The 24,969-nt window shown below is 44.7% G+C and overlaps 2 protein-coding genes across 4 annotated transcripts in view; one reads left to right on the top strand and one right to left on the bottom strand.

Annotated features, from left to right (window-relative positions):
* Positions 1 to 24,969, bottom strand: part of tg (thyroglobulin) — a 621,247-nt gene that overhangs the window by 294,439 nt on the left and 301,839 nt on the right. The window lies entirely within an intron of this gene.
* Positions 1 to 24,969, top strand: part of LOC139260282 (src-like-adapter) — a 69,239-nt gene that overhangs the window by 4,600 nt on the left and 39,670 nt on the right. The window contains exon 1 of one of the 3 annotated variants that reach the window (XM_070876723.1): positions 529 to 576. The exons of 1 other annotated variant lie outside the window; for it this stretch is intronic. The gene's annotated coding sequence lies outside the window, so the exon portion shown is untranslated. Of the gene's footprint in view, positions 1 to 528; positions 577 to 11,886; positions 11,986 to 24,969 lie in introns of those variants that run through there. One more of the 3 variants, XM_070876715.1, reaches the window with a different exon arrangement.

Below are 24,969 nucleotides of genomic sequence, written 5' to 3'. Positions count from 1 at the left end.
CTCTGAAGTGTCAGCCTGGATTATGCACTCAAGTCATTGAAGTGCAGTAGGTGGTGGTGGGGGTGGAGGGGGGGTGCAGTGCTTGAACCCACAACCTTCTTACTAAGAGGCAAGAATGGTACTGTAATATATTTGTTTCATGGGTTCTTGCTTAAAAATTCATAGCAATACATTGCCATTAAGAACTAGTTGGTTTATTAACAAAGGTTTAACAATCAATCTACACATTACCAGTTCATCCACTAGGCTCACAACTGCATACCTCATCGTGGAATACCTAGACCCAACTGACTGGGGTTTTATTGAGTCTTGTGAATATCACGTGATTGGCTAAGCCATTCACAATGCATCAGCTCTACAAACCTGTGAGCATACTCACAGGTGCATACATTACAGGTACCACCTGTTTACATAAGTTAAAAAATGTTTTTTGAAAACTAACCAAAAATCACAGTATGGAACCACACAAGGCACATTCTGGGGACAAGGTCACTCTGTGACCTTAACTCTTTATTCACAGGACTCCAAAGACGATGACCCTGCGTGGGACCTCCCTTTTTATATCTGTGTGATCAGGTAAGGAGTGTCTCCCACAAGTTCACCTCTTGTGGTCAAGGTGTGCATCTAGGTTGAGTGTATACAGTAACACAGTGGTGTTACATTGTGGTTACATACATGACAGAAACCCTAACAAATCAAATAGCCTACTGCACCTGGTATTCCCAAGCTGGCTCCCATCTCAGTACTAACCAGGCCTGATTCTGTTTTGCTTCTGAGATCAGATGAGATCGCGCTTGCCCATAGTAGTTTGGTCGCAGGCCTATTTACATTTTAGCTCAGCTCAGCTTCAGCAGTAATAGGTTTGTGACTGTGCAATTTGCCACTACACCCTCAGTGTTGTTGGGGAAGGTTAGCGACTAGAAAATCATACGGCTGACCTGCATAAGTAGGTTGAGCCTTTGGCCTGACATAGCTTGAAAAAGTGTTGCCCAGGGTCAAGGATAGTATGATTTTACATTGCTGCTGTGGAACAGATGTTTCTGAAAGTGGCAGGAAAATACAGCACCAGAAGCAGCAGTAGTGTTGCCTAACACAGTAGTCACCATCAGGACTCCCTTTTTAAGAACATTATTGTACTGAGGCCCCTTTTAAAGAGGAGGTCTCACCATCTTAAACTTTTTGAACTATTATTATAGAATCATTTGGTCAATCTTGCTTGTGCCAACTCTTTGAAAGAGCTATCCAATTAGTTCCATTCCCTTACTCTTTCCCCATAGCCCTGCAAATTTTACACCTTAAAGTATTTATCCAATTCCCTTTAGAAAGTTATTATTGAATCTGCTTCCACCACCCTTTAAGGCAGCACATTCCAGATAATAACAACTCGAAGTGGAAAATAACTTCTTCTCAGCTCGCTTCTTGTCTTCTGCTAATTACCTGAAATCTGTGACCTCGGGATATTGACCCTTCTGCCAGTGGAAACTGTTTCTCCTTATTTACTCTATCAAAACCCTTCATAATTTTGAACATCTCTATTAAATTTCCCCTTAAGCTTCTTTGCTCTAAGAGCCCCAGCTTCTCTAGTCTCTGTCTAGAAATCCCTGGTACTAGCCGAGTAAATCTCATCTGCACCCTGTCCAAGGCCTTGACATCCATCCTCAGAATTGGACACAATACTCTACCTGCTTCCTAACCAGTGATTTCTAAATGTTTAGCATAACTGTCTTGCTTTTGTACTGTATGGCCTGGATATTAACAGGGGAGGATTAAGTAGGCGGGTGAGTGGAGTTTTGGACGGGAAGGTTTCCCCGCATGCTGTGGGGTTTTAATTCTACAGCTTGCGTCTTTTGTCATTGACAGGTTCCCCAACTGGAAGTCAGCCTGATCAATAGACACGGCTTCCAGTTGGGCAGGGAAGCCTCCCGAGCAGGCCTCAGGAGCAGGTTGGTCTGATCCCCGACTCCGGCAGGGGGGGGGTCCGGTCCCAGAGGTCTTTGTATGGGGTGGGTCTGATGGGGGTGGGTGAGCTTGCGGGCCGGGGGGGGTGGGGGGTGGGGAGGGATAAAGTACTCCTGCTCTTCCTGACCCACAACCAATGCTGTATAGGTACTTACTTTCTTCCCTAAGTTGTCCTTGCCTCCCTTCACCTGCTTGGTTCGCCGAGGTCTGGGAAACAGCCGGGAACTGTTACATCATATGCTGTCAGCTTCAGTAAATTGGCAACCCACCTCCTGGGAGCGAGTTGGCTGTCCACATCTTGTCCCGCCTCTGTTAAACCCAGAAGTGAGTGGGTTGAAGCTGGGTTGGGGTCGAGCTTCAACATTTACTTACATTTCCGAGCTTTGTGTAATCTTCAAAATTTGAAATTATGCATGGTACATCCAAGTTCAGGTCATTAATATACGCCATAAAGAGCAGTGGTCCTAATACAGTTCACTGGGGAACACCACTGTATACTTCCCTCCAGTCTGAAAAACTATCGGTCACCACTACTCTCTGCTTATTGTCTCTTAGCCAATTTTGTATCCACGCTGCCACTGCCCTTTTAATCCCATGGGATTCAAATTTTTCTGACACATCTATTATTTGGTACTTTATCAAACTCCTTTTGAAAGTCCAAACAACATCAACCATGCTACCTTCATCAACCTAGGACTTCTTTTTAAAAACAGTGTTGTATTTTGTCTGTCCTTAAAAAGACAGGCTCACCCATCAGGAATCCCTGTAATAGAGGGACTTTCAGTGTCAGGATTAGAAGAAATATCTCCACCAATAGATAATGTTTGCATTGGAACTCCTTTTTAAAGGGGAGCTGTCACCATCAAAGCCTCTTTCACAACAGAAATCTTGCTATCAGGACATTTTTTTTAAAGTGGGAGTATCACCATTAGACCCCCTTTAAAGAGGAACTGTAGGCATTAAGATCCCTTTTTAAATGAGGACCACCATCATCAACGTCCCTTTTAAAAAGGGATTCTTGCTATCAATATAGCATCCGAATTTGATGTTGTCAGGGACAAGGTTAAATGCTGGGTGCTTTTTGAGACACCAAAATCCTAGTGCTGCCAGCTACATGGCACTGAATAATCTACAAGGGCTGCAGTGTCACTTGAAGTCATTACAGATGGAACAAAACACTGTCAAATGGGGAGGAAGGGATAGGCTTGCACAAGGGAGTTGAGAGGCCCTAACACAGTGTTGCACAAGAGAGTCATGTGGATGGAACACAACATCCCACAAGGGAGTTTTACGATCAATAACAGGGGAGTTCAATGGAAAGAGAACGATGAAGCAGAACTGCCGCAGAGCAAAGTGTTTAAGAGATACAAATGTGACACATTTTTTTGCCAGTGAGAATTGCAATCACACTCGCATTTGGCTTCCCACACCCAAATATATCATAGATTTTACATTTCTATTGTAGCTTAATTTGCATCCTCAAGAAAAGTACAGACACTTTCTGCTGTCGATAATGAGCCCACGCTCAGTGTCAACACGCTCATAAGGCCCAATTTCAACCCTGCCCGCCCAGCGCAAACCGGGCGGGTGAGCAGTAAAAACTAGGGCAGCGCAGTCCCCCTCTGATCCTTTGATTTTCGCCTGCTGATGATGGGCCAGAAGATGGAGGGGTTTTGTTTTAAATATGCAGATCAGGCTCTGGTGATGTCAGCAGGGCCTGATTGCAATTTTAACCCCAGGCCTGCATGGTATAAACCGTTTTGGTTTCCCCGCAAGACCAACCTGGCGGCACATGTAATCTGAAGCCAGAAAACAAAATTGGTTAATATTCTGTAGGTTTCCTTGTGGACTACGAAGAGCAAGAGTGCTATTTTGGGCCCAACAAGGAAACTTTGAGCATCCCATGCTTGGAATTCCCCACCTAACACCCATCCCCCTCCTCGACTACGATGTCCTTCCGACCCTCCACTGTGTAGTTATCGGACTGCCAGAGACTGTTCCTTCAGGTCCCTGGCAATGGCCTCCTCAATATCTAACTCCTGCCTGTCAGCTGGGTTTGGGCTGGAGACTGACTATCAACATGCAGATGAGGGATGGGAGTAAAGGCCTCCTGGGCCTCAGCTGCAGGAGGGGGTGTGGGGGGGGTGGTGTATGGTTTGCTGCCAACATTGCACCTGACCAAAAGATTCCCGCCAGGAGTTAAAATGTAAACGTTGTTTTTTGATAATATGAATAGTACCCTACACCTGTTGAGTAGGTAAATACAGCATGTGATGGTGTTCTGAATCATACAGGAAAATCTCCCGCATCTGATGCTCTTAGCTGGAATGGGAGTAAGGGTTTCCCAACTGGCTCCTTTGGTGGGGGGGGGGGGGCGGGGAGGTGGGCGGTTAGGTTGCTACTCCTGGTGTAAAGAAAGAAATAGGAAAGAACTTGCATTTATATAGCACCTTTCATGACATCAGGATTACCTAAATGAAGCCAATTAAGTACTTTTGAAATGTGTTGACTGTTGTAACATATGAAACGCAGAATCCAAACTGCGCACAGCAATGTGCCGATGATGAGATAATCTGTTTTAGTGATGTTAGTTGAGGGATAAATATTGGCCAGGACACTTCGAAATAGCGCCATGGGATCTTTTATGTCCACCTGAGAGAACACATAGGGTCTCAGTTTAACATCCCATCTGAAAATCGGCACCTCTGACTGTGCTGCACTCCCTCCGTACTGCACTGGAGTGTCAGCCTAGATTTTTTGCTCACGTCTCTGGAATGGGACTCGAATCCACGAGCTTCTGACAAGTGAGCCATGGTTGACACTTGGTGCAAGTCCAGTGGGCGGGACATTGGATAGGAAGCCATTCTGCTGGCTCCCTGCCAGCTGCCTCCACTCTGGAATTTTCCATTGGATGTGGCATATTCCCAGATGTGGACGGGCATAGGGAAATGACACATGGCACATTTCCCATCATTTGCGCCATAGTAACACTTGATGGGAGAAGCGTTGTGCACCATTAACTTTCCTTTGGGTGCCCTATAGGCAGCCTGTGAGGCCATGCTGCCAAGTTCCATCCCTCTCCCATGGCAGGCTCTCCAACACACACAGGAATCCTGTCAAGGAGTCCACCAAAATGACCAATCTGAGTCTGTAGCCTCTAATTATCTTTAGAAGTCACACTTAAAAAGGCATTAAAATCAAAAAAGGAACATGGAGGGTGAAATCATTCTCCAAGCCAGGAGTCAATGTCTTCAGGAGAGGAGGAGAGTGTAGCATGCATGAGAGAAAAGGTGACCTTTGACCTATGGTTAACAAAGCTCTCCACTACTGGAATTTTGTTCGTGTCATGTCTGGATCTGTTGTAGGATAATTGATAGAGATTGCTTGCTATGATTAGTCAACAACTCCATTATCATTCTGTCATACGAAGGCAAATGAATTTGGTACTTTTTGTCTAATAATTCCTATGTTCCAATGAGAGGGAAGAAAACTAGCAGGGCACGATAATAACATGTTATATTATCCCTCAGAGAAGCAATAACATGGTTAGTACAAAGATACGAACAATGACGGACAGGTAAAGACCATCTGGTCCATCGAGCCTGTCTCACACAATTGCGATACCTTGTGTATCACAACATTTAGGGGCCAAAATTGCCCCTTCCATTAAGGCCTGTTGCCGCTGGAAATTGGCAGCCACGCTGCAGAGTGCAATGGCCGCCGATTTTTCATGTAATGGCTGCCATTTTTTAAATTCCACTCCTGCGGTATCCCGGAGGTGACCCGCTTCTCCCGCCCCACCAACTCTGCTGCTGCCGATCCATCCTAAGTGCGTCATAAGAGTGTGCACCGCCGATGTTCCCCCCAATGTCGAAATTCTGCTGTCGCCTCGTGGTGCCAAAAGCTGCTTTTTTTCTGCTGGTGCAGAGAAACTGTAGCCCTTGTAAAATGGCGATGTGGCTCCCATTAAAGGGGAGGACCTACTTCCGCTGCCGCCATTTTTGTTTTTTGTCGGCCAACTGCCATGTCGGGCCAACAATTATGGCCCTGGTTCGGACGGGCTGCCAACAGGCATCCTGGCACCCCCTCTTGGATGCCAGGCCGTTGGCCTGGCCGAAACCCTCCCTGGTGGCCCAGTGGACCGAACGTAAACAATCGCGCAGGCGCTCCCCTTTAAGTGAAGGGGAGAGCCATGGTGATGTGGAGCGTGATGATGTCATCAGCGCTACATTGATGACTGACAGCAGCAGATACTCTGCCCGCCCCCAACTTCCGCCTCTCCAGAGTGCAAACTTCCGCTCACCGCCACATATCCGCCCCTATTATGACCGACTTCCGGTCCTCTGAAAAAAAAGCCAAAGAGCCGAATTTCACTCAAAAGGCCACCGCATCCACCGCGCCGGTAAAAACACATAAAACAGGATAGATGTTCCCCGTTTCCAGCGGTTGGCAATTTTGACCCCATATACTCCACCCCAACCAAAACCATGTGATCTCCTGGAAGAGGCAAAAAAACAGATAAAAAACCCAGGCCAATTTGGGGAAAAGAAATCTGAGAAATTCCTTTCCAACCCATCTAGACAATTGAAACTTGTCCAGGAGGTCACTCTGGCCTTAAATTCCCTGCAGTACCTAACTTCTGTAAGAGCTGATCTCCGTCACAGCTAGAACAAATCCAACTTTCGCTTAAAGTGTGGGGAATGTAGTTAATTTGGTGCAGTACAGATGCTCTTCTGAGCCTGGGGTTACGGCATGTTGATGAGAAAGATAGCAGAGAGCTTTATGCTGAACCTAACCAGCACTTAGTGGGTGTAGAGGGTGCTTTACTTCGTATCTAACCAGTTGTATACCTGACTGTCAGAGCTTGATGCCGACACCATGACAAAAGTGGGAAGTGTGCCATCAACCTCCCTCAGTAAATAAACGTAGTAGATTGCTTGTGGATATAGCTGACTTGAATCTGCTCAGTTCCTTGACAAAAAGTTATCTCCAGCTGTTTCTAGTACTGAAGCAGCAACATGATCAGCAGTGGACTGACCGGGCAATGTGCTCCTTACTGTGGCAGAGTGTGGGCGGAATTCTGTTTCACTTGTGTCATCACTTGGTGCAACAACGTTCAATTAGCAAATTATTGAATGAACGCAGAAACATTTTTGTTCTGTTCCCTTCAATTAGTGATGTAGAAGCTTTTCTTTCTGCAACTTGGGAGAAATGCAAGTCTTCCTTTCTGGTACTTTCAACTCAGGAGCATCCAGCAGAAGAAGCTCATGAATATGAGAACATAAGAAATAGGAACAGGAGTAGGACATATGGCCCCTCGAGCCTGCTGCGCTATTCAATAAGATCATGGTTGATCTGATCTGATCTGATCATGGACTCAGCTCCACTTCCCCGCCCGCTCCCCCTATCCCCTCATCGTTTAAGAAACTGTCTATTTCTGTCTTAACTTTATTCAATGTCCCAGCTCTCTGAGGCAGCGAATTCCACAGATTTACAACTCTCTGAGAGAAGAAATTCCTCCTCATCTCTGTTTTAAATGGGCGGCCCCTTATTCTAAGATTATGCCCTCTAGTTCTAGTCTCCCCCATCAGTGGCAACATCCTCTCGGCATCCACCTTGTCAAGCCCCCTCATAATCTTATACGTTCCGATAAGATCACCTCTCGTTCTTCTGAATTCCAATGAGTAAAAGCCCAACCTACTCAACCCTTCCTCATAAGTCAACCCCCTCATCCCCGGAATCAACCTCATGAACCTTCTCTGAACTGCCTCCAAAGCAAGTATATCCTTTCTTAAATATAGAAACCAAAACTGCACGCAGTATTCCAGGTGTGGGCTCACCAATACCTTGTAGAGCTGTAGCAAGACTTCCCTGCTTTTATACTCCATCCCCTTTGCAATAAAGGCCAAGATACCATTGGCCTTCCTGATCACTTGCTGTACCTGCATACTATCCTTTTGTGTTTCATGCACAAGTACCCCCAGGTCCCATTTATATTGCACTTTTCACGATCTTAAGGTGTCCAAGAGCACTTTACAGTTAATGATGTACTTCTGAAGTGTAGTTACTTTTGCAATGTGGAAGCTAATAGAATGTTACAGCACAGAAACAGTTCATTCAGACCCTCAGGTCCACACCAGTGCTTTTGTCCACGAGGTGCAGATTTAGTTAGGGCACAGTTGGAGTATTGTACAATTTGGAAATACATTCCTGTCTTCTTTCAATGTCCTTTTTAAGAGCTATCTAATTTTCTTTCAAAAGTTCAGAAGGATTCTACTTCAATAATAGTTTGTGCCAGAGGATTCCATGTTCAAGCCATTCTCTGTGCAAAGAATTTTTTTCTAATTTCTCCTGTAATTCTTTTTCTGATTATCTTAATAATGTGGCCTTTCGCGACTGTTGGTCACTATCATAAATAATAAAATAACTTGCATTTATATTGCGCTTTTCACGATCTTAGGGTGTCCAAGAGCACTTTACAGCCAATGAAGGACTTCGGAAGTGTAGTTACTTTTGCAATGTAGAAGCTAATATGCGCACAACCAGGCCCCACAAACAGCAATGTGATAAAGATCAGATCATCTGTTTTTATAGTGATGCTGGTTAAGGAATAAATGTTGGCCATGACACCAAGGAGAAATCCTCTGCTCTTATTCGAAATCGTGCCATGGGATCTTTTATATCTACTTTAGAGGGCATACTAGGCTTTAGTTTAATGTCTCATCTGAAAGACAGCATCTCCGACAATGCAGCGCTCTCTCAATACCTCACTGGAGTGTTAGCTCAAGTCTCTGATCTCATAGGCGGTCCCTCGAACGAGGATGACTTGCTTCCACGAGTTCACAGGTGTTTCGATGAAGGACCTGATGTTCCAGTCCTGAACTGCAATTGAGGGGGTGGAAGATGCCTGTGCGTTAATTTTTTTTAACGTGTGATGACCGTTGCACACCAGCCACCACACGGCTTGACAGAGCTAGGTCTTGGTCCAGTGGCAAGGATTAACCAAGACGACTGGAGACCTGCTCTGCTGAATGGACCTAGCGCGCACACATATTGCAGTGTGGGCTGGCCCGTGCTGCCCCTGGGTCCTCAGCTCTTCTGGGCCCCTCCTCCGCCATAAACATTCACCGCATCTCGCCACAAACACTTGTTGCTCATCTGCCCCGACCTTCCCACTCCTCTGTACCTGGGTCCTACCGATGTTCCTGCCCATGTTCCAAAACAGAGACCAGGGTTTTGATGACGTCACCCAGTCGCCTATCTCAAAATTGTCGCATACTTGGAGCAGCTCGCGCTGGAAGTTGAAGTGGTATGCCACTCCAGCTCTTTCATAGCCCAAGCTGCGGAGCTGTTCTCTCGCAGGTCGGGGGGCCATGATGTTCCAGGGCCTACCGCTCCTGCTCTTTTATAGCTCAACCTGCGGAGCCAAGTTGGGTCAAGTCTCTGAAGTGGGATTTCAACACACAACCTTCTGACTCTGAGCCACGGCTGACACCTCTTAATCTTGAAGATGTCTTTCAACCTTCTCAGCTCCAATGGAAATAAGGCCCGAACTTTCTCTTGATGACTGCAACCTTTCAGACTGAATTCACAGTGTACCTTTCCATTGCATTTACATCATTCCTAATAAAAGGGTTATCAAGACAATACACAATGCTATAATTGCAGCTTAACTAAGGTCTTGTACTAATCTAGCTTTGACGCCCTGAATTTGAATTCTATGGTATGGAAATTCCTGTTCCATAGAAAAATGGTAACATAGAAAATAGGAGTAGGCCATTCGGCCCTTCGAGCCTGCACCACCATTTAATATGATCATGGCTGATCATGCAACTTCAGTACCCCATTCCTGCATTCTCTCCATACCCCTTGATCCCTTTAGCCATAAGGGCCACATCTAACTCCCTTTTGAATGCTGAAAACAGAGAATGCTGGAAATCTCAGCGGGTCAGGCAGCATCTGTGGAGAGAAAAACAGAGCTAACGTTTCGGGTTGACGACCCTTCGTCAGAACTACTGAATGTTTGAAAAAAGCACATTCTTAAGCATTGAAAGGCGTAGAGGCGTAGAAGAAAAAAGAACAAAAAGGAAGGTCTGTGATAGGGTGGAAGGCAGGAGAGATTAGAGAGACAAAAGAGATGATGGGCCCAATTGAAATGGTAATGATAGAGGTTCGAAAAAGGTTCATCTGAACGGGGTCTCTTCTACATTGGGGAGACAAAAAGTAGATTGGGTGACCGCTTTGCTGAACATCTCCTTTCAGTCCGTAAGTACGACCCTGAGCTTCCGGTCCCCTGACACTTTAATTCTCCACTCCACTCCCACTCTGATATCTCCATCCTCGGTCTCCTCCACTGTTTCAATGAAGCTCAACGCAAGCTCGAGGAACAGCACCACATCTTTCGTTTAGGCACTTTACCGCCTTCTGCACTCAAAATCGAGTTCAACAATTTCAGAGCATAACCTCTGGCCATCTTTGGTTCCCTTTCCCTCCACCCCATCTTATGTTTTTTTTCTCTCATTGTCTATAATGGCAGCTGGTCATTACTATGCCATTCACACCCCATCCAGATTAACCTTTTTCTAACCACTTTTATTATCATTTCAATTAGGCCCATCATCCCTTTTGTTTCTCTAATCTCGCCTGCCTTCCTCCCTATCACAGACCCTCCCTTTTGTTCTTTCTTCTCCTCCCCGTTCAATGCTTAAGAATGTGCTCTTTTCGAACATTTGGCAGTTCTGGTGAAGGGTCGTTGACCAGAAACATTAACTCTGTTTTTCTCTCCACAGATGCCACCTGACCCGCTGAGATTTCCAGCATGCTCTGTTTTTATTTCAGATTCCGGCATCCACCGTATTTTGCTTATGTCATACCTTTTAATGTAGTTTCCCAATCTATCTTAGCCAACTCGCCCCTCATACTTATGTCGTTTGTTTTGTTTAGATTTAAGACCCTAGTTTCGGATTGAACTAAATCACTTTCAAACTTAATGTAAAATTCTATCATATTATGGTCACTCTTCCCTAAAGGTACCTTTAATGCAAGGTTGAGGAAGTTCAGTTACATAGAGAGATTGGAGAAGCTGGGATTGTTCTCCTGAGAGCAGGGAAGTTTAAGGGGCGACCTCATCGAGGTATTCAAAATTAGGAGGGATTTTGATAGAGCGACTAGGGAGAAACTGTTTCCTCTGAAAAATGGATTGGTAATCAGAGGTCATGGATTTAAAGTAATTGGCAAAAGAAGTAGAGGGGAAATGAGGAGAATTTTTTTCACACAGGGTTGTTAAGATCTGGAATGCACTACTTTAAAGAGAGTGGTGGAAGTAGATTCTATACAAAATTTCAATAGGCAGCTGGACTAATTTGCAGGGTTGTTAGGAAAAAGCTTGGGTATGGGACTAACGTGGATAACTTTCAAAGAGCCAGCACAGGCACGATGTGCTGAATGACCTCCTGCTGTGGTGCAAGATTCTATGACCCTACTCATTAGAAAATGTCATGGTGAAGTTCCTTGTTTCCTCTCTATGCAGAGGAAGTTGCTGCTGTCTGCTCGTTGCTCTTCTGCACGCAGCATGCAATTTGCACACTCACACATGTTTTGCAATTCAACCCAAAGTGGAACAACAAGCCTAACAGAAATGTCCAATTGGGAAACACATTTTATTCGGAAGCCGAGTATATAATTAGCAACTATTTTAGTGAGCAGGCAAATTACTTTTAATAGTTCTGTACTCTTTGTTCCTCTACTCTTCTGTCAATCAAGAGGGTTTGTGGCTCTGATCTTTCTCTTGCAAGGTCCCTACCTTCCAAACACATTCAACTTCTCCTTTATGTAGAGGAAGCCCTTCATACAACAGAGCTGATTGTGCAACGTACAGCAGAAACTTTATGAACTCAACTCAAAGTCAATTAGACTGCAGAGTCTGAAAGCGGAGAGCTCTTTCCCAGCTGATTCATACGTGATTCCCATACATCTCAGTGGCAGTAGCTCCTGATATATGTAAAGCGCATGCTGGGTTAGAGGAAGGTAACATTTCATTCTCATATTTACCATTATATAGCTTATTGATATAAGGGGTACAGTAATATAGTGGTTATTTTAATGGACTAGTAAACCAAAGGCCTGCACGAATAATGCAGAAGAATGGGTGTTCAAATCCCACCATGGCAGTTAGAGAATTTCAATACAGTTTTTATTTTAATCTGAAAAATAAAAAAAACTGATAAAAGTGAGCATGAAGCTGTCAGATTGTCGTGAAAACCCAACTGGTTCACTAATGTCCTTCAGGGAAGGAAACCACCTGTCCTTACACTGCAGTCTAACCTACATGTGACTTTAGTCCCACACCACTGTGGTTAACTTGTGACTGTCCTTTGAAGTGGCTTAGCAAGCCATTCAGGTGTAAGAAGGTTACCCACCAGATTCCCCATAGCAAATAGGAATGGGGAATAAATGTCAGCCTTATAATGCCAACATCCCCAAAAATTGTTTTTTTAAATAACATTGCAATTTTGAGTCTTGTATATTGGTATAGTAAACTAGGTAATCTGTAACCCATTAAAATGAAGGACGTACATTTGAGAGAATGAGTTATGTTGGGAATCAATAACTATTTGTCTGGTATAAGTCGGTGGGGGGTGGGTGCAAGATTCCCTTTATGCAATTAAATCATAAAGGTGGTTAATTAAGCATGGCTTTATGTTTTTGTTACACAATCCCCTGCCTCAGTTCAGTTCAGTAATTATTATACTTCATCACAAATGTAGCTGGCTAACCCAAAAGATAATATGTGAAGAGAAAAAGATTAGTGAAGACAACTGTAGGTCTCTTGCAGTCAGAATCGGGTGAATTCATAATGGGGAACATGGAAATGGCAAACCAACTGAACAAACACTTTGGTTCTGTCTTCACTAAGGAAGACACAAATAACCTCCCGAAAATGCTAGGGGACCGAGAGTCTAGTGAGAAGGAGGAATTGAGGGAACTGAGGGAAATCCTTATTAGTCAGGAAATGGTGTTAGGGAAATTGATGGGATTGAAGGCCGATAAATTCCCAGGGCCTGATAGACTGCATCCCAGAGTACTTAAGGAAGTGGCCCTAGAAATAGTGGATGCATTTGTGGTCATTTTCCAACATTCCATGGACTCTGCATCAGTCCCTATGGATTGGAGGGTAGCTAATGTAACCCCACTTTTTAAAAAAGGAGGGAGAGAGAAAACAAGGATTTATAGACCGGTTAGCCTGACATCAGTAGTGGGGAAAATGCTGGAATCAATTATTAAAGATGTAATAGCTGCGCATTTGGAAAGCAGTGACAGGATCGGTCCAAGTCAGCATGGATTTATGAAAGGGAAATCATGCTTGACAAATCTTCTAGATTTTTTGAGGATGTAACTAATAGAGTGGATAAGGGAGAACCAGTGAATGTGGTGTATTTGGACATTCAAACGGCTTTTGACAAGGTCCCACACAAGTGATTAGTGTGCAAAGCTACGGGGATAGAGAACTGGTTGGCAGACAGGAAGCAAAGAGTGGGAATAAATAGGCCCTTTTCAGAATGGCAGGCAGTGACTAGTGGGGTGCCGCAGGGCTCAGTGCTGGGACCCCAGCTATTTACAATATATATTAATGATTTAGATGAAGGAATTGAATGTAATATCTCCAAGTTTGCAGATGACACTAAGCTGGGTGGCAGTGTGAGCTGTGAGGAGGATGCTAAGAGGCTGCAGGGTGACTTGGACAGGTTAGGTGAGTGTGCAAATGCATGACAGATGCAGTATAATGTGGATAAGTGTGAGGTTATCCACTTTGGTTGCATAAACAGGAAGACAGATTATTATCTGAATGGTGACAGATTAGTAAAAGGGGAGGTGCAATGAGACCTGGGTGTCATGGTACATCAGTAATTGAAAGTTGGCATGCAGGTACAGCAGGCAGTTAAGAAAGCAAATGGCATGTTGACCTTCATAGCGAGGGGATTTGAGTATAGGAGCAGGGAGGTCTTGCTGCAGTTGTACAGGGCCTTGGTGAGACCACACCTTGAGTATTGTGCGCAGTTTTGGGCTCCTAATCTTGCTATTGAGGGAGTGCAGTGAAGGTTCACCAGACTGATTCCCGGGATGGCAGGACTGACATATAAAGAAAGACTGGATCAACTAGGCTTATATTCACTGGAATTTAGAAGAATGAGAGGGGATCTCATAGAAGCATATAAAATTCTGACGGGATTGGACAGGTTAGATGCAGGAAGGATGTTCCCGATGTTGGGGAAGTCTAGAACCAGAGGTCACAGTCTTAGGATAAGGGGTAAGCCATATAGGACCGAGATGAGGAGAAACTTTTTTACCCAGAGAATTGTGAACCTGTGGAATTCTCTACCACAGAAGGTTGTTGAGGCCAGTTCATTGGATATATTCAAAAGAGAGTTAGATGTGGCCCTTATGGCTAAAGGGATCAGGGAGAGAAGGCAGGAGTGGGGTACTGAAGTTGCATGATAAGCCACGGTGGTGAATGGTGGTGCAGGCTCGAGGGGTCACTGGCCTGCTCCTGCACCTATTTTATATGTTTCTCTGTTTCTATGTAGAATAAAACTGTTGAAGCAAATGGTAAAAATTAGCTGAAGAGGGACAGTTAAATGCACTTCTGGAGAGAAAATGGGCTGAGCTGATAGATGGAGTGAAATCACACTGAGATATTAATAAGTTAAAATAGCAGAGGAAAGAATTTCAAGGGTGTCTGTATACTAAGATTGTACAATGGTGATAGTATGACCATGGATGGATTATTAAATGGGCCAAATAAATACCGGTAAAACTCAACATAAAGCAGATAAACTACATGCGACCGCTGGATTAGTTTCATTGAAGCGTACCATATTGTTCAATGATTTATGTTTCATCTGAGTGCAGTACAGTATATTGTTAAAGGATTTGCTTTATTATTAATGTAAATATTCTATGGCCAATTTCTTTGTGCATTTTACTACACGTTTGTGTTTTAATGGATGTGTGGCGGGGAAGTGGGGGGAGGATCAAGAATGGTTTGTGTGCTGGGTGCAGAGAGGTCCAGATTGGTCTTGATTGCCAGGGCCTCAAGAACTCTTAAACCAACTCTGGACAGGACTCATATAGCAGTGGATTCAGATTTAACTTAGTCGAATGGTTCCGTTATGAGCCACGCCTGCTGCTGTCTGGTAGCAGACACAGCCCGGTTACTGCCTTGTGAGGGAAGTACAACTTCTCATAGAATCATACAGTACAGAAGGAGGCCATTCGGCCCATCTCACCTGTGTTGTCTCTTTGAAAGAGCTATCCAATTAGTCCCATGCCTCTGCTCTTTAATAGAGTTGCAAATTTTTCCTTTTCAAGTATTTATCCAATTCCCTTTTAAAAGTTGAATCTGCTTTCACCACCCTTTCAGGCAGTGCATTCCGGGTCATAATAATTATCTACATAAAAAATTCTGCTCCTCTGCCCTCTGGTCATTTTGCCAATTACCTTCACACGCATTTGGAAATAATCAGAGTCAAGTGGGCCTTCCTGGATCTGCAGACACATGGGCTGGAATCTTCTCAGCCCTGTGAGTGAGGGTTTGGAGGCGGGCCCACTGTCAAAATGGCCCTGATTGACAGCGGGGCGGGATCCCGCTCTGAACTTGCCTCCGTGTGAATTTCTCAGCTGCCAGGTCGGCATTCAGATAGCAGACATGACAGAAAGCAGTGGAATAGGTAAGTAACATCATTAAAAGGTACTTAAATGCTACTCAAGTGGCTTAAAAGCAGGCACTTACAATTTTACCAACCTTTGGATGGCTTTGCCATCCCTCAGGTTTCACGTCAGATAAGTGGAGTCGGATTCTCAGTGACTCTATTGCTTTGACTAGTTGACAGCTGCAGAGGTCGTATAAAAGCTACCATTTCACAGCTGCTCACTTTCCAATGTCAGAAGCTGAAGCCTTCAGGATTTGGAAGAAATTTTTGAGCTGTATGCACTTTGGAATTGTTTACAGTGAACTCTCTATTCACTCTCACCTCCTTAGAGCAACCTCTCTCACCATTGAGCGGGCGCTTCACAATTCAACCTCAGTGCCATCTATTCCATCAGCAGTGGTGCCCTTGAAAAAAATTTCACCTTGATTCTTAAAACCCCACCACGATCTGCTCCAACACCAACATCACCAGCCACACCAGCATCATCAACAACAACACCAACCTTTTCCGCAATCACCTGATGCTGCACAGTACACAGGGCATCAGCACCCGACCACATTACTGCCCGGGAGGTCAGTGATGGCCTCACCATGACCACATTTACTTCACTTGACGCTGTACACCCTGGCGCCAGGTCGGCACCACCCCACACCAACATCATAAAGCATCCCTGCAATGTTCAAACCATTTCACACTCATCACCATTGTGGGGGGTACCCTTATGTCTCACCATTCACTACAACTCCCTAAGCCACTTCCAAAGGTGCACACAAAGTCCTGAAAATAAAGATTTAAAGGTTTGACAAACCATCAACATTAACTATACATAAACATTAGCTAAAGGACCCAAGTGCCTACCCTTGTGTGTTGTGGTTGGTATGATTGGACAAGGATGAGGATGAGTGCAAGGGGTGGCAAGTGAAATGGGGAACTGATTATGTAGATAGAGAGAGGCGGGGATAGTTGGGCATGGTCCCTTTAAGGAAACTGGCTGATGACGTGTCATCAGATGACGTCATCAGACCCGCTTCCAGTTAATGGGCCAGAAAACACGCAGGGCAGGCTTAACAAGCCCCATCCACGGAACGTTGCTGTTCAAAGGTGGGCTGCAGCTGGGTGTCTGTTCCCCGCACACCACCGAGACCACCCGCACCCAACTCGCACCCGTTGGCAAAATCACATGGGCATCAGCTTATGTTTTCTTTGCAGTATGATGTGATTGCTTAGAAGATAATAAAGGATTTTTAGGAACATGAAAAACCATTATGTGCCTTTATGATGATTATCCTCCCCCATTATATTTTTGGCTAGCATTCTCAATTTCTCGCCAGGAACAGATCTAATTGCCTCTTGAATTGCCTGTTTGAATGGCTTTACCTGGTAACTTGGGTCCAGCTTGACTCAGTTAATTGCACCCTTGCCTTGAGTGTAGAAGACTCTGGGTCTAAAACCCACTCCAATTTAAGTACATAACCTGGCCTGATATTTCAATCCAATATTGAGGGAGTAGTGTACCGTCAGAATTGCCATCTTTTAGATGAGAAATTAAGCCATGTCTTCTTGCTCAGGAGGTTGTAAAAGTTCCTACAATTTGATGAATGCAGGAAATTCTTGTGGTTCCCAGGCTAACATTCCTCTCTCTCAAACAAAACTGCTGAAATTAGATTAGCTAGCCTTTCAGTCATTTACTGTTGTGGGTCTTTGCTGTGTGCAGATTGGTTGCCACTTTTACCTACATAACAACAGTGACAAACACTTCAAAAACAACTAATGGGTTTGTAAAGTGGTTTGGGAGATCCTGAGAATCTAATGAGGCACTAGATAAAATGTATTTCTTTAACATCCCTTAACAGTGTTTCCGTTTGGGAGAAAATGTTCCCCCTGACTTCTGACTCCTAACTTCATCATCTTGAACTGGTATTTGAACTTTTCACCACAGTGAATTATTTTGCCAGATTAACTTTGTTTTGACAATTTCAATCAGGCCGGCTCTAAAGAATTGGTTTTCTAAATGCATGTTACCAGCAGTGAGCTTCAGGAAATCGTGGGCGTGCGGTCCACAGTTTACCCTACACCTGACCAACAAGCCAGATTCACCAGCTGTAGCACACATGCAGAATATCGGTCTGATCTTGTTTCTAAAGAGTGAAGTCCAACTTCCAAAGCTTTGCTCACAACTTAGATTGCTGACACCCACCCCTTCTCCCCCACCCCACCCCCTCTGACATTCTTCTCGAATGATCTTCTCTTCCACCTCTGCACCAGTTAATGTTTTAGGCAATTTATTTCATTGTGCCAATCAGTGTCAGCCTTGGCTCAGTGGTCGCACATTTGCCTCTGAGTCAGAAGGTTTGGACTCACATCCCACTCCAGAAACATGAGCACAAAATTCCAAGCTGACATTCCAGTACAGTATTGAGGGAGTGCTATCTGTAAATTAGGTTGCTGTGTTTCCTACATTAAAATGATGATTACATTTCAAAAGTATTTCATTAGCTGAAAAATGCTTTGGGATGTCCTGAAGTCATGAAAGGTGCTATATAAATGCAAGTTCTTTCTTTACATTATATATTTATTTTTGTCTTGGATAATGCAGCAAGAGCACTGGACCCAGTATATTCTATGTATATAGAGCGAGATCAACTAATTTGCATCATTTATCCGTTCTCCGGTGAGGAAGGGGAGGTTGTTGGGGCGGGGTTGGGGGGTAGAGTGTTCAGTCAACGGGGATAGGAGGGCACGAGGACACTAAGTGTGGAGAGTTTCTCAAATTTTTCAGGCCATTAACAGTAGCCTCACATTCTAAGTGGCCCCAATGCAGCTGGAGTGTTGCTCAGTTATTCTAGTTGCATTACGGCGCATCCATCCGAGTAGCTTATAGCTCAACTCATGAGCAGGGTCCTAGTCCCCACCCTTTGCACTTGCCACCTAAACTGAGGCTACTGAGGGTCTCAGGTACATCGATAGCCTCCAGCCTACATGTTACATTTTCTAAGGTGTATTCCATCATTGGGCACCTATGAAATATGGGCATCTATGAAATAATAGACTCTACAATTATATGATGAATGTATTTGTGCAGTGGTATATAACAATATTTCACATGATTATTCTTTATGCAGGATTATGGGGTTCAACCTTTTCCTGAGGTTGTGAAAGGCACTTAAGTTCTTTCTATATGTCAAACATTACAGACATGTGATACATCATACTGACTGCATAGTACACTAAATAACATTATTCTGGGTATAATGTATAATTCTGGATCTAAATATGTGCCCGGGGTTCTCTCCACTGGCTGCCCTCCTGCTCTGTCTGCCCACCTGTTGGATATTACCATTGTCGACATCCAGCTCTGTTCTCATAGAAATCATAGAAACTTACTGCAAGGAAGGAGGCCATTTCGGCCCATCGTGTCCGCACCAGCCGACCAAGAGTTATCCTGCCTAATCCCACTTTCCAGCTCTTGGTCCGTAGCCCTGTAGGTTACGGCACTTTAAGTGCACATCCAAGTATTTTTTACATGTGGTGAGGGATTCTGCCTCTACCATCCTTTCAGGTAGTGAGTTCCAGACCCCCAGCACCCTCTGGGTGAAGAAATTTCCCCTCATATCTTTTCTATACCTCCCCCCAATTACTTTAAATCTATGTACCCTGGTTGTTGACCCCTCTGCCAAGGGAAACAGGTCCTTCCTATCCACTCCATCCAGGCCCCTCATAATTTTATACACCTCAATCAGCCTCCCGTCAGCCTCCTCTGTTCCAAAGAAAACAGATCCAGCATCTCCAATCTTTCCTCATAGCCAAAATTCTCCAGTCCAGGCAACATTCTTGAAAATCTCCTCTGCACCCTTTCCAGTGCAGTCACATCTTTCCTGTAATTGCACTGGAAAGGATGCAGAGAACAGTTCTCTCCTGCTATTGTGTGTAAAACAGCAAAGAGCCACGACTGGGGAGATCGGATTCAAGCAAGTTACATGGTTCTATAAAACTATTGAAACTAAGATTTTCTTGGAACTATTAGTCCCACTAGGATATTTCCCTCTTCTTCCAGTGGGGAAATGCCTGACTTTCACTCCATAACAGTCTAAAGTAGCTCGCCTGAGATCAGGTACTTATCACATGGAGATGTGTGTCAGAGCAGGCCCACAGCCTGTGATTCCATGCTGCAGTGTGTTGTAACATCCCTGAGATCAGTTCTCGAACAAGACAATCTTTGGGATTGTGACTGTCAATGTCACAAAATCAACAGCCAAAATAAATCACATTGGCTACAATATATGTCACACAATCATTGAGAGTCCAGCACAGAAGGAGATCATTTGGCTCACAATGCTGTATGGTGTTAGCTCCACATTACAGTTTTCTACTCTAATCCCACTTCCCTGCTTGTTATCTATGTCATTTAGTATGTTTCAATCTAAATGTTGTAATTGATTCGACTTTATAGTCACTTGTGGTAATGTATTCCTCACTCTAATCATCATCATCATCGGCAATCCCTTGGAGTCGAGGATGACTTGCTTCCACACTAAAAATGAGTTGATGTTGGACTGAGCGAGGACACTGATATTGGTGCGCCTATCCTGCCAATGGATTTGCAGTATCTTGCGGAGGCAGCGTTGGTGGTACTTCTCCAGTGTTTTGAGGTGCTTGCTGTACATAGTTCATGTCTCTGAGCCATATAGGAAGACAGGTATCACCACTGCTCTGTAGATCATGAGCTTGGTGCGGAGTTTGAGGTCCTAATCTTCAAACACTCTCTTCCTCAGGCTGCCAAAGGCAGCACTGGCACACTGAAGGCAGTGTTGGACCTCGTCGTCGATGTCTGCCCTTGTTGATAGTAGGCTCCCGAGGTATGGAAAATGGTTCACGTTGTCCAAGGCCTCGTCATGGATTTTGATAACCGGGAGGTAGTGCTGTGTGGCAGGGGCAGGATGGTAGAGGACCTTTGTCTTACAGATGTTTAGTGTCAGATCCATGCTCTCGTAGGCCTCTGTGAAGGTGCTGACGATGACTTGGAGTTACGCCTCTGAGTGTGCGCAGATGCAAGCGTCATCTGCGTACTGTAATTCAATGACGGAGGATGGGACGACCTTGGATCTGGCCTGGAGACAGCCAAGGTTGAACAGATTCCCCTTTGTCCTGTAATTTAGCTCCACTCCAGTGGGGAGATTGCTGAGGGTGAGATGGAGCATTGCAGCAAGGAAGATTGAGAAGAACATTGGTGCGATGACACAGCCTTGCTTGACCCGATTGTGGAATGGGTCTATGGTGAATCAGTTGGTCAGGATCACAGCTTGCATGTCATCATGGAGCAGACGGAGGATGGTGACAAACTTTTGAGGGCAGCCGAATCTGAGGAGGAGGCTCCATAATCCCTCATGGTTGACAGTGTCAAAGGCTTTTGTGAGGTCAAAGAAGGCCATGTACAAGGATTGGTGCTGTTCCCTGCATTTCTCTTGTATCTGCTGCGTGGTGAAGATTATATCCATTGTGCCCCTTAGTGGGCGGAATCCGCACTGCGACTCTGGGAGCAGCTCTTCAGCCACAGGGAGAAGGCGATTCAAGAGGATTCTTGTGATGAATTTCCCAGTGGTCGACAGCAAGGAGATTCCTCTGTAGTTACTGCAGTCGGACTTGCATCTTTCTTGAAAATAGTCACAATGACAGCATCTCTGAGATCTCCTGGTATGATCTCCTCCTTCCAGATAAAAGTAGTGCTTCTCCGCCATGTTTTAGTGCTTCGGCGAGGATTCCATCTGCTCCTGATGACTTGTTGTTCTTCAATTGTCGGATGGCCTTTCAAACTCGTGCCGGGCTGAGGTTATGCTGAGATGGTGGCAGGTGGCATGCTGTGGGATGTAGTCGAGGACATTCACGTCGAAGACAGAGTCTCGGTTGAGAAGATCCTCAAAGTGCTTCTTCCAGTGGGCACTGACTGCCTCTCTGTCCTTGATGAGCACCTCTCCGTTCTTGGCCAGTAGTGGTGTAGGGCCTTGGGTGCTTGGGCCGTAGATCGTCTTAACTGCACCGAAGAATCTTCGCACATCGTGGTTGTCAGCTAGCTGCTGGATTTCTTGAGCTTTCTCCACCCACCTCACTCTAATAACTCTGTAACCACTGGATGTAAGGTTTCACTATTCACCCTTTCAAACCTTCTCTGTTCCTATGAATACAACCTTAGATTTCAAGTCTCTCATTATAACCACATCCACTTATCCCTATTATTGTCTAGTCATACTATGTATGGTATGCAGCGTATTGCAGAATTATATCGTGTACAGGGTGTTACAGTTCGTTCTGGCATATAAAGGCAAATTCACAGATCCCACAACTGTAGTGCTCAAAGGGAGTATAATCACAGGCCGCAGGTACATGGTGTAGCCCTGTCTCTGACCTGCATGGTTGAGCATGGTTCCTTGCTGGGAGCAGAGATCAGTGAAGTGAACCTACAGCATTTAGTGGGTAGTTTATTATAATGATGTAATGGTATCTTTAGGATCTCTGATAAGCTGCCCAAATGAGTAAAAAAAAATTATATTTTGATAGGACTAACAAAACACAAATAAAATCACCCATAGATCTGTACCTCAGGTGAGGAGGAAGTGAAAGAGAGTAAATGGGGGGAAGCAAGGAGATGTGTTCGAAGACTTTAATGCAATCTGTGTCTTCCAGTAACTGTAGCTTTAATCTCCTGATATTCTCCCCCTCCTCCTCACATCTCCAGAGCCAACAATTGCTGCTTTGGCTTTATAGCATCTCCTCACACTATCTTTCACACTATCTTTCACACTAAAGGCTTTGTGTCTTAATGCAAGGAGTATCCGCAATAAGGTGGATGAATTAACTGTGCAAATAGATGTTAACAAATATGATGTGATTGGGATTACGGAGACGTGGCTCCAGGATGATCAGGGCTGGGAACTCAACATCCAGGGATATTCAACATTCAGGAAGGATAGAATAAAAGGAAAAGGAGGTGGGGTAGCATTGCTGGTTAAGGAGGAGATAAAGGCAATAGTTAGGAAGGACATTAGCTTGGATGATGTGGAATCTATATGGGTAGAGCTGCAGAACACCAAAGGGCAAAAAACGTTAGTGGGAGTTGTGTACAGACCTCCAAACAGTAGTAGTGATGTTGGGGAGGGCATCAAACATGAAATTAGGGGTGCGTGCAATAAAGGTGCAGCAGTTATAATGGGTGACTTTAATATGCACATAGATTGGGCTAACCAAACTGGAAGCAATACGGTGGAGGAGGATTTCCTGGAGTGCATAAGGGATGGTTTTTTAGACCAATATGTCGAGGAACCAACTAGGGGGGAGGCCATCTTAGACTGGGTGTTATGTAATGAGAGAGGATTAATTAGCAATCTCGTTGTGCGAGGCCCCTTGGGGAAGAGTGACCATAATATGGTGGAATTCTGCATTGGGATGGAGAATGAAACAGTTAATTCAGAGACCATGGTCCAGAACTTAAAGAAGGCTAACTTTGAAGGTATGAGGCGTGAATTGGCTGGGATGGATTGGCGAATGATACTTAAGGGGTTGACTGTGGATGGGCAATGGCAGACATTTAGAGACCGCATGGATCAACTACAACAATTGTACATTCCTGTCTGGCATAAAAATAAAAAAGGGAAGGTGGCTCAACCGTGGCTATCAAGGGAAATCAGGGATAGTATTAAAGCCAAGGAAGTGGCATACAAATTGGCCAGAAATAGCAGCGAACCTGGGGACTGGGAGAAATTTAGAAGTCAGCAGAGGAGGACAAAGGGTTTGATTAGGGCAGGGAAAATGGAGTATGAGAAGAAGCTTGCAGGGACCATTAAGACGGATTGCAAAAGTTTCTATAGATATGTAAAGAGAAAAAGGTTAGTAAAGACAAACGTAGGTCCGCTGCAGTCAGAATCAGGGGAAGTCATAACGGGGAACAAAGAAATGGCGGACCAATTGAACAAGTACTTTGGTTCGGTATTCACGAAGGAGGACACGAACAACCTTCCGGTTTTAAAAGGGGTCGGGGGGTCTAGTAAGGAGGAGGAACTGAGGGAAATCCTTATTAGCCGGGAAATTGTGTTGGGGAAATTGATGGGATTGAAGGCCGATAAATCCCCAGGGCCTGATGGACTGCATCCCAGAGTACTTAAGGAGGTGGCCTTGGAAATAGTGGATGCGTTGACAGTCATTTTCCAACATTCCATTGACTCTGGATCAGTTCCTATGGAGTGGAGGGTAGCCAATGTAACCCCACTTTTTAAAAAAGGAGGGAGAGAGAAAACAGGGAATTATAGACCGGTCAGCCTGACATCGGTAGTGGGTAAAATGATGGAATCAATTATTAAGGATGTCATAGCAGTGCATTTGGAAAGAGGTGACATGATAGGTCCAAGTCAGCATGGATTTGTGAAAGGGAAATCATGCTTGACAAATCTTCTGGAATTTTTTGAGGATGTTTCCAGTAGAGTGGATAAGGGAGAACCAGTTGATGTGGTATATTTGGACTTTCAGAAGGCGTTCGACAAGGTCCCACACAAGAGATTGATGTGCAAAGTTAGAGCACATGGGATTGGGGGTAGTGTACTGACATGGATTGAGAACTGGTTGTCAGACAGGAAGCAAAGAGTAGGAGTAAATGGGTACTTTTCAGAATGGCAGGCATTGACTAGTGGGGTACCGCAAGGTTCTGTGCTGGGGCCCCAGCTGTTTACACTGTACATTAATGATTTAGATGAGGGGATTAAATGTAGTATCTCCAAATTTGCGGATGACACTAAGTTGGGTGGCAGTGTGAGCTGCGAGGAGGATGCTGTGAGGCTGCAGAGCGACTTGGATAGGTTAGGTGAGTGGGCAAATGCATGGCAGATGAAGTATAATGTGGATGAATGTGAGGTTATCCACTTTGGTGGTAAAAACAGAGAGACAGACTATTATCTGAATGGTGACAGATTAGGAAAAGGGGAGGTGCAAAGAAACCTGGGTGTCATGGTACATCAGTCATTGAAGGTTGGCATGCAGGTACAGCAGGCGGTTAAGAAAGCAAATGGCATGTTGGCCTTCATAGCAAGGGGATTTGAGTACAGGGGCAGGGAGGTGTTGCTACAGTTGTACAGGGCATTGGTGAGGCCACACCTGGAGTATTGTGTACAGTTTTGGTCTCCTAACCTGAGGAAGGACATTCTTGCTATTGAGGGAGTGTAGCGAAGGTTCACCAGACTGATTCCCGGGATGGCGGGACTGACCTATCAAGAAAGACTGGATCAACTGGGCTTGTATTCACTGGAGTTCAGAAGAATGA

This window comes from Pristiophorus japonicus, chromosome 1 (assembly GCF_044704955.1).
Source record: "Pristiophorus japonicus isolate sPriJap1 chromosome 1, sPriJap1.hap1, whole genome shotgun sequence".
NCBI lineage: Eukaryota > Metazoa > Chordata > Chondrichthyes > Pristiophoridae > Pristiophorus > Pristiophorus japonicus.
Note: the sequence above shows the minus strand (reverse complement) of the source record. Positions and strands in the feature narration are given on the sequence as shown.